This window comes from Dermacentor albipictus, unplaced genomic scaffold (genome assembly GCF_038994185.2).
Source record: "Dermacentor albipictus isolate Rhodes 1998 colony unplaced genomic scaffold, USDA_Dalb.pri_finalv2 scaffold_42, whole genome shotgun sequence".
Lineage (NCBI taxonomy): Eukaryota > Metazoa > Arthropoda > Arachnida > Ixodida > Ixodidae > Dermacentor > Dermacentor albipictus.
This window is the reverse complement of record NW_027225596.1, coordinates 355,772-368,395: the sequence shown is the minus strand read 5'-3', so window position 1 is coordinate 368,395 and position 12,624 is coordinate 355,772. Positions and strand designations below refer to the sequence as shown.

General features: G+C 45.5%; 1 protein-coding gene and 1 long non-coding RNA gene across 4 annotated transcripts in view; one reads left to right on the top strand and one right to left on the bottom strand.

Annotated features, from left to right (window-relative positions):
* LOC139052900 (uncharacterized) overlaps nucleotides 1-2,309 on the top strand; it is a 79,783-nt gene extending 77,474 nt beyond the window's left edge. Inside the window, exons 2-3 of the long non-coding RNA XR_011510115.1 lie at nucleotides 1,122-1,360; nucleotides 2,185-2,309. This is a non-coding gene — a long non-coding RNA (uncharacterized lncRNA). The remainder of the gene's footprint in view (nucleotides 1-1,121; nucleotides 1,361-2,184) is intronic.
* Nucleotides 1-12,624, bottom strand: part of LOC139052897 (uncharacterized) — a 355,309-nt gene that overhangs the window by 57,276 nt on the left and 285,409 nt on the right. The gene's annotated exons all lie outside the window — the stretch shown is intronic.

Here is a 12,624-nt window from a genome sequence, read left to right as displayed (position 1 = left end):
CCGTGCGTGTTCGTATTCCTAGACGATCACCCGCGATTTCGAAAAGAATAGTGCTTTCAGCGGCAACTGCAGTGGTCAGATAGCCAAGCTTTGTGTACGATTTGCCTAAAATGGTTGCATTGGCAGGAATCCTAACAAGTCAATATCCAAAAGCAAAGCGTTGAAGGCAATTTAACGTGCTTTACAACATGTCAAAACATGTCAGAAAGCCATCATCTTGAGTTAGACTTTTGTGTAGTGCTACCATCTATGGCTCTCACAAAAAAAATTGGCGGTTCAATTGTCAATGCAGTTTTTTTTTCTTTGTATATAGTTGTTAAAGGAACACTAAAGGGAAAAATGATTTCTTCTGCATCAGTAAATTACCGTTGTACAACACCAAAAACACCACTCTTACAACGATAAGACGTTTGGTAAGCCAGAAAAAGCGCAAGAACAAAATACGGGTGGCGACGCCTACTTAAGTTCTCGCACCTGGGGGCTGTGACGTGTTGGACTTTGATGGCATCTTCTAGGGCCTACTAATTATATATAGCGGTACAGATTGACTACATTGTGTTCTAAAGGAACCAAATAATAAACATGGCAAGTTTACGGAACCTTTATTCAGCCAACGTGGCCCAAATACGCAAACATACTTTGGAATCCCTGACATCACGCTGACGTACCGGCGCTGGGGTTCCGGCGCGAAATTCAAATACTGATACTCGTACCTTCATTTTCTCATCTGGTAATTAAACTATGTTTTAAATGACTGCCTGCAGGGTTCTCAAACAATGCTTCATTAGTCTAAACTGATTTATTGTTTTGCTTTAGTGTCCCTTTAAGTCTAGAGTTGATGAAGCATTATGAATAACCTGTTTCAACACATTCACCAGTTACCGGCAACTCTAGCTTAGCTATGGCAGCACTTATTTTTTCCGCTTGTAGTTACAAAAAAATATTACAAGCATAATATAGAGACAATCAGAAACGTATGTATTATATAGATATACTACACGCAACTTATCAGACGATTATCACAACTGAATATTGGAAACAGCTACTTTGTAGTTTGTACATCGCATATAAACTTGTAGCAAACACCTGCGGTGATGTTCGGCTTTTTTCATTTCATGTAGGGCAAGTCAATGAATACTGCTCATGCTGCTCTTCCTCTAACCACCATGCCAAGTCTTCAAAGTCGACTCTATGTAGCCCAGGCTTAAGGACAAAGAACTGCATAGGAAAGAGGCAGGAGAACACATATCGCTGAAGTAAGTCGGAAGTAGACAACACTTGTGCACTGCGTGAAGGAAGCAGGACATAGCAATCGCCACACAGCAAATATTGAAGGGGAACGCCACGGCTGGCTCGAGAGGTGGGTATGGCTTTACCTGTTTTGTTACCGCTAGCTGACACGAAATTCTTGTGAGAAAGCATTTCTTGAGAGATAACCTCTGCACCTAGGCATACCACATTTAACATTAAATTCTGGGGCATTACGAGGGATGTTACAAAAGTAAGTTTCCTCTTCTTCTTTAGAGAGAAGATGGTAGACCAGGTGAAAAAAACTATTGCCATAAGCATCCTTGCTTGTTGCTAGTTAAATGACCCGAAGGAGCACCAGCAGAGGAGGAATGATGCATGCACAGAGCGCCGAAGAAGAGAGAGTAGCAGCAGACCGGCGTGCCTGAGGTCATTCGAGTACAAATTACGATGGCAGGTGTGTACTGACAATGTGGTCACGAATGGAAGTGCGTGCTATTATCCGGTATGAATGGGTACATGTCCGCCGCATTGAAAGCTGCACCCTCAAGACGTCACTTTCAACAAAATTGTGAGGTGGAGCAGACTGTGTGACAATTCCTTGCATCGCACGGCACCGAGTTTCAAAAGAGTAGTTTCTTCAAATTGATTGCATGCTACTAGAGATGCCTCAATGCCCGTGGCGACTATGTGGAAAAATAGCGCAAGGTACACCATGATGCAATGCTGTATGCTTTTTGGCAGTAATGTTTCCGTGTCAAACAAATGACGAAACTTAGTTTTGGAACATCCCTCCTACGTATCAAAACCACCATATGATTAGGATGCATGCCGTGATTGGGGCTCTGGAATAATTTCGAGCACCTGGGTTTCCTTAATGTGCACCCAATTCATGGTACATTGGTGATTTTGCGTTTTGCCCTGTCTGAAATGCAGCCAACGCAGCTGGGATTTTATCCTGCACCCCTGGGCTCAGAAGCACAATGCCAAAGCGACTACACCACCATGGCAGGTTAGGCGTACGACAAAAACCATTTTGGGACTTTTGCTTGTCTTTGTACCAAAGTGAAGGCAACAACGTTAAGCCCATGTGCACTAGCGCTCCCACTAATTGGCTATGTGCAGATTGTTGGCTATAACAAATGGACTGGGTGGAGTGGACCTTAAGCACTACAGTAAACCTGTCTGTTGTCTGCAGCATTCCACTGACATTAATGAAATTCCAGTTTGGGTTAACAGTTAAACCGGAGACTCCAACCTTCATTATGTAGTAATTGGCATTTTATTACTAGCTAAAGGTGACCAGAATTTCAAAACAGCACATTTAAACAGATTTGACCGCTCATTTTGTTGTAGCTCTAAGGTGAAATAGACAACACGGTAGTACTTTTAGCTTTTGTTAACTTAACGCACTGAAGATTCTGATCTACCAGAACACAACACAGAGGCACAACAGCTGCGGCATATCAGGGCCTGAAAGACTCAAGATGTGTGAACCAAACTATGAATGCAGCAACAAGTGCTTCTAACTTGAACTGCACCATGCTTACTAGCATCAATAAACTATCCTGTTGGTCTAAATTAGGGTGAACGCACTATGATTTCACACTCGCCTCTGCCGAATATGGAGTAACTGCCTGCGTTCTCCTTAATATTTACCGCAGAATATTCAGACAGTGCTAATTATCATCCATACCTGTTGGAACCAAGCGTATCTTGACATAAAGAATGGCGGTGACGTCGAAATAATTTCTCCTCTGAGTTTTTGAACTGTCACAACGTGCTTGTGTTACAAGTTGCTCTTGCCGCGGCACCTTTGCCAGTCTTGGGTGTTCAATATATGATTCACGATCAGAAAATGTTTGTTGCTGCTGAACCAGAGTCGCCTCTTCTTTAAGCTTCTCAAGCAAGCTTGTTGCATGGAAGGGCACTAAAGAGAAAAATGATCTGACTTGTATTAGAAAAATTGTCGGTGCATGCATCCCTTAGAAATGATTGGCGTTTTGTGCTATTAGCATTAAAATTGCCAAATCACTTATGGTTGGTGGGTGATTCTTGATATTTCAATGCATTCACATTCTTACACTATTTCATGCACTCTCCAGGGGCTAGCTCTGTATTTATTTATCTATGTATATTTGTATCTAACCGCTTTCTCGCCCACCTGGGTCACTGGTAGTCAGTCTGCAGCTGAATGGGCAGCGCATAGGAATGCTGTGCGGACGTACCAGGGTACAAAACCAACCATCAGACCAACTTGGGTTACCGAGTACATGGCAATGTGTACATACATCCTGCTCTTCAACCCTCTTTCATACCGACATGGGTCACTGTAGATGCGGGACTGGGCTAGTACAGCTGTTCGAAGAAATGCTCTCATGTCGACTTGAAGCACTCCGGTATGTATGCTACCGAGTCTGTACCGGTCTTCAGTGAACCTCTTTGACACCAACATGGGTAACGGCTCAGCACGTTCTGAAAGAAGCGCGAGAGGAGCGCAGCTGCCGCACGGCACCTTTCTACGTGTTCGGAGGAAGAGAAGTCCACATGTGGCCCCCGAGATGAAAAGCGTGGCACGTCGGTGAAGGCAAACGCGGAGGATTGTTCATTCGCTTGCCGCACACCCAGTGGCGCATATTCATATTCCACTAGTCATGGGAGAAATTTAACAGAGCATTTCATTATTGTAGGGGGCACATTCCCAGTTACCCAAGTTGGCACCAAGGACGCTCGTTGAAAAGCAGCACAGACCGCGTGGCACATACCCAGTGCTCCAAATCGGTGTCGTAAGATCTTCGAACAGTGGTACCTACCCAGTTCGGCATCCGGTATGACCCATGTGATCATGAAAGAGGTCGGTTGAAGAGCGGGATGTATGTACACATTGCCACATACTCAGTGACCCATGTTGGTCCGATGGTTGGTTCTTAAACCGTGTTACCTAAGCAGAGACCAATGCATTACCAATTCGTCCACGGGCCACCCAGTGACCCAGGTATGTAGGAAAACGGTTAGATACAAACATACACAAAAACATAGATACAAATATACATAGATGCTTGGCCCACGGAAAGTGGGTGAAGTGCCCCAGAAATGGGAATGCGTTAAATTGCCACAGTTACTGCAAAAGGAGGCTCGGTAGGCCGCAAAGGATGCAAGAACAAAAAGGTTCTGGCAACACCAAAGTAAACTCCCCTAGCTCACCGCGATGCCATGGATTGTGCTGCCGTCTGATTGCACCTAGCTGATTTTTATCAGCAAAGATTAAATATATTGTATTCTATATAAGTCATAAGCCACAAATGTTCGTATTTTTTACTCTGCCCCAACAAAACAAATAAGGAAAAATGTATTTTGAACATTGCCACGTTACACTGACATACCAGCATACCTGTTGCGTCAGCGAATGAAAAATAAACTTTGGCCTTCATTTTCTTCTTGAATAACCACTCTGCTGCCACAAAACTAATGAAAACATAGTTTCGAAGGGACACATCAGTTTAAGCTTGTTTCTGTCAGCTGCAGCAAGCGATATGGAGCATTTTATATGGCCCTGCTGTTGTCATACTGCGAAGTAAAACATTCTACAGGATGCCATGAGAAGGGGACTTCCATATTGTAGTGTCTGCTCCCGGCGCGGGAGTTATCTATATTGCAGGTAAGAAGACTGGACTCAATTAAAACTCAAAGGAACGTTTATTCCACAACGTGTCGAGCGCCGCGCTTCCCGTGGCCCTCTCCCCCTCAGCCCAGTTGTCACACCAGGATTCTTCTGTAATGCGCATAGGGGGCGCTGCTTGTGGGTTGGCTTTTGTTGGCGATGCTACATCCCCCCAGACTTTTATTCAGCCTGCACTTGGCTGACGATGAAATCTGCAAAAACCTTCGGCTAGGTATTGCGTGCTTGACGGTCCGGGTTTCGCCGTGCATTCGGTTGGGACGCTTTGTTGTTTCCCATTGAAGAGGATCTAAACCCTGTCTTGTCACTCTGGGTTACACCTGTTGGAGTGATGCAGTCGTCCCAGTCTACGAGTGCTGGAATATGCTGCTGACGTTTAATACGTTTGAAGAGCGACGCAATTCTTAAAACCCTCCTGCCGTCTCGCTCGGCGGTTACAGCTGTCCCTTGAATCCTCGTCACCCTGTAGGGGACAGGCTCGTAGGCCGTCTCATGGGAGGGAGGCGAGTGTCGCTTAAGGAGTACCGCATCTCCCATTTGAATTGCATGTGGCACAGCGTGTTTTCTGTCATCAGCGTAGTCCTTCATTTGTTGCTTCTTCTTTAGATCTGTTTCTGCAAGCTTCGCATGCATGCACTTCTCTGGAACTTCAGGAAGCTTCGTTTTGATCTTTCGTCCAAACAGCAGTTCAGCAGGCGTGAAACCTGTTGTTGAGTGAGGTGTCGCCCTGTAGTTTAGAAGGAATTCATTTAGCTCCGCTTGCCAGTCTCTCTGCTCAGCACCAGCACTCTTCACCAGCTCTTTCACTTTTATCATGAATCTTTTAACCTCTCCATTGGCTTGAGGCCACAGAGGAGTGACGCGATGATGGTGAATTCCACAAGATTTCATGAACTCTGCAAACTCCTTCCCGAAGAAGGGAGGTCCATTGTCTGTCTTTAGTGTCTGTGGCATTCCGTGTACTTTGAACATTTCGCTTAGTTTCTCCGCCACAGATTTTGAACTTAGCGAGGAGAGTGCTGCTGTCAGAGGAAAACGCGAGTACTCATCGACAACCACTACACCGTACTTGTTGCCAGGTAGGGAGCCAGCAAAGTCTGCTGCCACAGACTGCCATGGTCCATTTGGAAGTGGTGCCATGATTAGCGGTGAGGTCTTGTTTTCAACCATGGTTCTCTGGCATGCTTCAAGTCCTTTATAGCCACCTCTACTTTCTTGTCAATCCCCGGAAACCACACTTTTTCTCTAATCAGTTGTTTGGTCTTAACCACTCCTTAGTGACCTCTGTGTGCTAGACGAATGACTTGAGCCTGTGATGTTCAGGAATTATCAGTCTCGTCCCTCTTAGCACAATGTCGTTTTCGGCACCTATGAGCTCGTCGTTGATTTGAGCAAATGGTTTGAGCCTGTCGCTTTTCCACACGTCGTCACAAGTCTTTGGGTTGTTCGTTCACAAAGCCTTGATCAAAAGCTGCATCTGAGCATCTTTTGCGTATGTTTTCTCGATTTCTTGCAAAGTCAGTGCCTGTGGAACAGCTGTTTCCACGATGAAGGAGACATACTCTTCTATCGCACTTGCTTCTTCACTGGGAACGACACTGTCGGTAAGTGGTGCATGCCTTGACAGGTAGTCTGCAGGGTTGTTCTTCCCTGCAATGTGTTCAATCTCGAAGGTGTAATGTTGTAACCTCAGGCTCAGTCGTTCGAGCCTTGCTGAGAGCTTTGTGCTGGGCTTTCGAATGATAGACAGCAAAGGCAGGTTGTCTGTCTTCACCGTGAACTTTCCCCCTGCAAAGTAGATGTGAAAATGTTCGATAGCTGCCACTATGGCCAACATTTCACGGTCGATCTCTCCGTTGGTGTCAACGCTCTGCTGAAGTACGCCAGAATGCTGCGGCTTTTGTCGCTTAAATCTTCTTGAGCCAGCACTCCCGCTATACCTTCTGGTCCAGCATCAGTGATGACGTGGGTCTCTTTTGTGTCGTCGAAGTATGCTAGGGTGCGCATTCGAGATTTCTTTCTTCACGTCATCTAGGGCCTTCTGGTGCTCTTCGTTCCAGCAGAATTCTGTGCCGGCATGTGTGAGCTTCCTCAATGGATCTACCATTTGGGCTAGGCGAGGAATGAATCTAGGGCAATGGTTTACTATGCCAAGGAGGCTTCTAACCTCGGTTGGGGTTTTTGGTGCTGTCATTCTGGCTATTGCTTTAACCTTTTCTGGGTCCACACTGACTCCTGCAGATGAAAACACGTGTACAAAGAATTTAAGCTTGTTAGTGCCTAGGACGCATTTGTTTTCATTCAGAGTCAGCCCGGCATCTTCCAGGTGCTTCAGCACCAGACGCAGCCTTCGGTCGTGCTCTGTTATGGTGCGTCCAGAGATGAGGATGTCGTCATTGACATTGATGATTCCGTCCTCATCCGGAAGTACTTGCCTTATGGCGTCTTGAAAAATCTCTGCGGCGGCATTGACACCAAACAATAGTCTTTTGTATCTCCTCAGACCACAGTGTGTAGAGAACGTTGTTATCACCCTGGATTCTTCAGTAAGCTCGAGCTTATGGTAGCCCTCTTTCAGGCCCAACTTTGAAAAGTAGGCGGCTCCGTTCAGAATGCTGATAACAATTTCTAATGTGGGCATGACGTGTCTTTCTCTCGCAATGGCCACGTTGGCTTCTCGCATGTCAACACACATTCTGACTGCGTTGGGATCATGGCGTTTGGGAACAATGACGATCGGTGGCACCCAAGGTGTTGGTCCTGTTACTTTCTCTATGATGTCTAGCTCCTCCAGGCGTGTGAGCTTGGTCTCCAGCACTTTTCTCATCTGGAAAGGAATGCGACGGTGTTGTCGCACGACTGGTTGGACATCTTGTGAGATGTTCAGCTTTACTTAAAAGTTCTTGAGCCGACCGACCTTGCCAAACAGCTTTGGAAATTCTTTCTTCGCGTCAACACTACTGTGTTCTGTGACCAGCTGAAGTATTGTGATGAGCTTTAGATCAGAGGCTGTCTTGTAGCTCAAAAGCGATCGATGTGTCCCTTTTACGACGTACACTGTTGCTTCGATGAATTGGTCTAGAGCACGGAACGTTGCAGAGAACTTTCCCATGACTGGGATTTCTTCGGTGACTCCATATGGTAACAGCTTTGTGGTTGTGTGCTCCAGCTGCATCATCTGTAGGTGCCTTTGCCACGTTCTCTCCGATGACGTTGACACCTGCTCCAGAATCCACACAAAACTGAAGTGGTGTGTTGTTGATTTTCGACTGTTACCACTGGTAATTCTTGCCTGTGACTCTGCACGTGAAAGACGCAATCCTCCACGCTTGTGTCCTGTTGTGTGCTCGCGAGGGTGCCTGTGACGTCAACGGAGTGTACAGTGGGTCTTTGTCTGCAGAACTTGGCGAAGCGGTTTTTCTTTTGACACTTGTGGTATGTAGCTCCCCATGCTGGACAGCTGAATTTCCCTCCTTTGTGAGGCCACGCTCCTCCACAGCAGCTGCACTTCTCAGCTTGCTTGTTCTCTGGACGATTAATTTCCGGAGTCCCCCACTACGGCGTGCCTGATAATCGGAAAGTGGTTTTGGCACGTAAAACTCCATATATTATTATTCTCTGGACGATTGCACGACAGCTTGTGCTCTGACTGGTTGCTCGAAGGCGCACTGCGCCGCCACTGCTTCTTCTTTGTGACTTTCTGCACAGGTTCGACGCGCTCGCGGCCTTCCATGCTGGTTGCTTGAAAATCTGCTGTCTCGAGGCTGCGGCCTATTTCCATTATTTTCTCCAGCGTGACATCGCGCTCTCGTAACGCACTGCGGCGCAGCTTAGCTGAATTGGTCCCTTCTATCATTTGCGATACGATTTCTTGTTCTTCGTTCGCAAACTCGCATGTCGCAGCCAACTTTCTGAGTCGGACTTGAAATCGGTCCACTGTTTCTTCGGAGCTTTCTTTTGCTTGACGAAAAACAAGCCTCTCGTAGACCGCATTCTTTCTTGGTGCGAAATGTGCGTTCAGCTTCGCGACTGCCGTTTCATAGTCCGTGCCTCGATCCGGAAGCGTCAGAAAAATGTCGTGCACCGCATCTCCTGCGTAGTGTAGCAGCATAGCAGGTTTGCGGGCTGCATTCTGCATGTTTGCTGCTAGTAGAAAGTTGTCAAAACGGGCTTGCCATTTCGTTCACCGCTGGGTGAGCGACGTCGGGTCCGTGTTCGGGTCGAATGGCGGGAAGGCGGGCAGCATGGCTTCCATCTTGCGTGGCTTTTTTTCTTGATTGGCGTCCACTGATTTGTTTCTTGGCCTCTTCTGGTGCCGTGTGGGCTTCTTGAAGTTGAATGATACTCGTCGCCAGTTTTTAGTGTCTGCTCCCGCCGCGGGAGTTATCTATATTCCAGGTAAGAAGACTGGACTCAAGTAAAACTCAAAGGAACGTTTATTTCACAACGTGTCGAGCGCCGCGCTTCCCATGGCCCTCTCCCCCTCAGCCCATTTGTCGCACCAGGATTCTTCTGTAATGCGCATAGGTGGCGCTGCTTGTGGGTTGGCTTTTGTTGGCGATGCTACACATATGACTCTGTACAACGCTCAGTACAACGGCATCGAACATAGTCCCTCTTATTGAAACTCGGCTTAATCCGCCCATTAATAATGCAGAAATTCCTTCACATTTTCCAAATTTTTCTATATTCCGACGCGACAGATCGCACAAAAGGGAGCACGGCGTACTGATGTGCGCACACGAAAGTCTTCAGTGTGCTGAAATAACAGTAACAACGGCCTTAGGAATTGTCTTTGTGATAAGCAACGCTTCTCGCCCAGCCGTTGTCATCGGTAAATGCTATCGTCCGCCCGACGCAAACAGCTCTTTCGTAGCTGACTTCCATGAGGTGCTTCACTCCGTAACAGTGCTTTATCACCAATCACCCATCATGCTGTTCGGCGATTTCAACTTCCCTGCCATCAATTGGTCCAATATAGCAGAAACAACGTCAAAAAACAAGGTCGAAAGTGATTTCTTTAATAAGTGTCTTGCGTAAGGCTTAACACAAATCGTAAGTAACCCCACGCGGCACAATGATAAGTCTTCTAATATATTAGACCTTATCCTCACTTCTCACTCCGATAATGTTTCACCACTGACGCACTTACCTGGCCTTAGCGATCATTCAGTGCTACATACCTCGTTCGAAAGTGACATCCCTGCCTTCACAAAAACTAGAAAAATTATTTCGCTTTACGACAAGGCAACTATACTGGTAGGAATATTAAACTAGGGGAATTTTCCTGCTCGTTCTTAGAAGGTTCTGTTGAAATTAACTTTCTTTTCAAAAATAAAATGCATGAGCTGATAAAAACTTACATACATATCACTGTAACTGAAAAGCACTCATCACCCTGGTTCAATAGGACACTACAGCGTCTCAACAATAAAAAGAAAAGGCTTTACCGCGCTGCTAGGCATTCCAACTCAGTGCGCATGGCAGAAGTACTACACCGCTGAAAAAACGTACCTGTCCCTTTCTAGTCAAGCAAAATGCTCCTTTTCTTCGACTACCCTACCAAACATCCTGCGAAATAACTACAAAATATCCTGGAATATTATAAATCCAAAGCGTTCGCAACCACGTGCTATGTGCGACAAGAAAATTAAGCCTATTCCTGATCACGAAATCGCCGAAGCGCTTAATCATGCATTCTCTTCCGTGTTTACGAATGGACTTAAAGGTGAACTTCCTGAATTCCCACTTTTCAGCTACCATACAATACCCGCAATCACCTTCAGTTCTGATGGAATCAAGAAATGCATTGATTCCTTAAAGCTGTCGTCTTCACCTGGCATCGATGGTATGAATTCCAAAGTCTTCAAAAATACTAAATATGTTACAAGTGAGATTTTATGTCACATTTTTCAGCCGTCTTTATCATCAGGAGTGGTGCCGGATGATGGAAAAGTGGGTAAGGTTATCCCAGTCCCAAAGAAAGATCCTTCATCATCACGTAGGAGCTACCACCCAATTTCTTTAACTATCGTCTGTTCGAAATTATTGGAACATGTGCTTTACTCCCACATTGCTACATTCCTAACATCTGTAAATTTCTTCCACCCTAACCAGTATGGCTTCCGTAAAGGTTTATCTTGTGATAACGAATAACCACTCTTTATAAATGACATAAGCTCTAACCTTAATCTCGAAAAGGCGTTTGATTTTGAAAAGGCGTTTGACAAAGTTCCGCATCAACGACTTCTCCTAAAACTTTCTCGCTTGCACCTTAATCCCCTTGTTTTGAACTGGATACCAAATTTCTTAACAGACAAGAGTTTGTGTATGCTAACAACCACTTCTCCTCTAAAAGCCCTGTTCTCTCCGGTGTACACCAAGGCACAGTTCTCGGCCCCCTCCTATTCCTTGTATGTATTAATGATTTACCGGCTAATCTTTAATCTAACATTCGCCTTTTCGCTGAGGATTGTGTAATTTATCGCTCAATCCTAGCCGATACCGACAACTACGCATTACAAGATGACCTATACAAAGTTACCATTTGGTGCAGCTTGTGGCTAATGTCACTGAACACTACAAAGACTCTACTAATACCTTTTCATCGATGGAAGATTCACCATACTGCTAAGTACGTTCTCTGCAACTCGGAAATATCACTGGAGTCATGCAAGTACCTTGGCCTTACACTTCCAAATAACCTTTCTTGATCGTCTCATATTACGAACATCACTAACGAAGCCAATCGCACGCTTGGTTACTTCCGGCGCAACTTGCGCTTTGTACTACCATCCTTAAAGATACTAACTTATCCAACTTTTGTCAGACCTAAGCTAGAATACGCATGCTCTCTTTGGGACCCACACCAAACCACCTTTTTCTAACACTCTAGAAGTTGTTCAATATCGTGCAGCTCGCCATATTTGTCCCGATTATTATTACCACACTAGTGTCTCTCAGCTAAAATTAAAGCAGTACTTTCCAATCTAGATAAAACGCATCATGTTTTCAGACTGTGTCTTTATCACAAATTTTATCATTCTTCTCCTAGTGCTTCAGCCATCATTCCAGCACACCATCATTCTTGCCGATAACGTCACGAAACATCTGTGTATCCTCCGCCTGCCCGGACCACTACGCACCAACATTATTTCTTTGTGAAGACTGCACGGGACTGGAATGACCTTTCCGCCGACGCCGTGCACCACTCATACCACACCATTTGAATGCTGCCATTGATTCCACATTCCACTGAAGTGGTCGCCCATCCCTCATGTAATATCACGCACTAGGGCCTTTGAGCTAATAATAAATAAATAAATAAATAATAAATAATACAATGCCTAGTGTGTACAGAAAGCCACCAGGTTGATCTAAAGATAAAAACTGCTTCTTCTGCTTGAGTTTCAATAGGTGGACTTTCACACATGGTCATCAACGATATGCCCAGAAAAGGGCGCTATAGGTGGAGCAGCTGCTGGCCTGAAATTCCAGGCTGAACTAGATTGTTCCGCCATCACCCCTACTAAGAGAACTGTACTACTTTTCCTTTCACGTAGAAGTAATGGCAACGGAAACAGTACACTTGGGATCACATGCCAGGCTTTTGGTTCATGTTCTCTGAAGGAAACAAGTCCATGTTTCATACAGATGGTTCATTGCTTCTTTTCATGAACTGCAGAGGCCTTTCATTC